Source organism: Schistocerca gregaria, unplaced genomic scaffold (genome assembly GCF_023897955.1).
Source record: "Schistocerca gregaria isolate iqSchGreg1 unplaced genomic scaffold, iqSchGreg1.2 ptg000467l, whole genome shotgun sequence".
Classification (NCBI taxonomy): Eukaryota; Metazoa; Arthropoda; class Insecta; order Orthoptera; family Acrididae; genus Schistocerca; species Schistocerca gregaria.
The window spans coordinates 525,229-527,610 of NW_026061881.1; positions in this window are offsets into that span (position 1 = coordinate 525,229).

Here is a 2,382-nt window from a genome sequence, read left to right on the forward strand (position 1 = left end):
TCTGTCTGAAACGGTTACATTTATCGTCTGCAAAGCTATGTCGCGTCCTGCGGTGTGCGGAGACACTAAAAGCACCATATTAGAAAACAGATGAAGCACCTAAGTTGATGTAATAGGCAATAAGAAGTAGTACAATTCCAGTTTTAGTTATAGATTATTGACTTTTTTTCTTGCTTTGGTGCATTGGACATGAGCTAGAACCTTCATATTTTGCATGAAATGAGGACTAGCAGCCGAGTTGCACGGGAGAATTTGAAAAGTGTTCATATGTAGTAAAAACCTGAGAAATCCGTCCGTTTTCGTCATTTGTTATCGAATCGACTTAAAGCCAGATCGTCACATTGGCCGCTCTTCTCTCTGAAACGGTTACATTTATCGTCTGCAAAGCTATGTCGCGTGCTGCGGTATGTGGAGACACTAAAAGCACCATAGTAGAACACATATGAAGCTTCTAAGTTGATGTAATAGCCAGTAAGAAGTAGTACAATTCAAGTTTTAGGTATCCATTATTGACTTTTTACCCTTCTTTGGTGCCTTGGACATGAGCTAGAACCTTAACATTTTGCATGAAAGGAGGACTAGCAGCCGCGTTGCACAGGAGAATGTGAAAAGTGTTCATATGTAGTAGGAAACTTAGAAATCCGTCCGTTTTCGTCATTTGTTATCGAATCGACTTAAAACCAGATCGTCACATTGGCCTCTCATCTCTCTGAAACGGTTGTACTTATCGTCTGCAAAGCTATGACGCGTGCTGCGGTATGCGGAGACACTAAAAGCACCATAATAGAACACAGATGAAGCTTCTAAGTTGATGTAATTGCCTGTAAGAAGCAGTACAATTCTAGTTTTAGGTATCGATTATTGACTTTTTACCCTTCTTTTGTGGCTTGGACATGAACTAGGAACTTAAGATTTTGCATGAAAGGGGGACTAGCAGCCGCGTTGCACGGGAGAATATGAAAAGTGTTCATATGTAGTAAAAACCTGAGAAATCCGTCCGTTTTCGTCATTTGTTATCGAATCGACTTAAAGCCAGATTGTCACATTGGCCGCTCTTCTGTCTGAAACGGTTACATTTATCGTCTGCAAAGCTATGTCGCGTGCTGCAGTATGCGGAGACACTAAAAGCTCCATAGTAGAACACAGATGAAACTTCTAATTTGATGTAATAGCCAGTAGGAAGTAGTACAATTCAAGTTGTAGGTATCGTTTATTGACTTTTTACTCTTCTTTGGTGCCCTAGACATGAGCTAGGAACTTAAGGTTTCGCATGAAAGGAGAACTAGTTGCCGCGTTGCACGGGAGAATGTGAAAAGTGTTCATATGTAGTAAACACCTTAGAAATCCGTCCGTTTTCGTCATTTGTTATCGAATCGACTTAAAGCCAGATCGTCACATTGGCCGCTCCTCTGTCTGAAACGGTTACATTTATCGTCTGCAAAGCTATGTCGCGTGCTGCGGTATGCGGAGACACTAAAAGCACCGTAGTAGAACACAGATGAAGCTTATAAGTTGATGTAATAGCCAGTAGGAAGTAGTACAATTCAAGTTGTAGGTATCGTTTATTGACTTTTGACCCTTCTTTGGTGCCTTGGACATGAGCTAGGACCTTATGATTTTGCATTAAAGGAGGACCAGCAGCCGAGTTGCACGGGAGAATGTGAAAAGTGTTCATATGTAGGAAAAACCTGAGAAATCCGTCCGTTTTCCTCATTTGTTATCGAATCGACTTAAAGCCAGATCGTCTCATTGGACGCTCTTCTCTCGGAGACGGTTGTACTTATCGTCTGCAAAGCTATGTCGCGTGCTGCGGTATGCGGAGACACTAAAAGCTCCATAGTAGAACACAGATGAAACTTCTAAGTTGATGTAATAGCCACTAAGAAATAGTACAATTCATGTTTTAGGTATCGATTATTGACTTTTTACCCTTCTTTGGTGCCTTGGACTTGAGCTAGGACCTTAAGATTTTGCATGAAAGAGGGACTAGCAGGCGCCTTGCACGGGAGAATGTGAAAAGTGTTCATATGTAGTAAACACCTGAGAAATCCGTCTGTTTTCGTCATTTGTTATCGAATCGACTTAAAGCCAGATCGTCACATTGGCCGCTCTTCTGTGTGAAACTTTTACATTTATCGCCTGCGAAGCTATGTCGCGTGCTGCGGTATGTGGAGACACTAAAAGCACCATAGTCCAACACATATGAAACTTCTAAGTTGATGTATAGCCAGTAAGAAGTATTACAATTCAAGTTTAAGTTACCGATTATTGACTTTTTAGCTGGCTTTGGTGCCTTGGACATGAGCTAGGAACTTAAGATTTTGCATGAAAATAGGACTAGCAGCTGCGTTGCACGGGAGACTGTGAAAAGTGTTCACATGT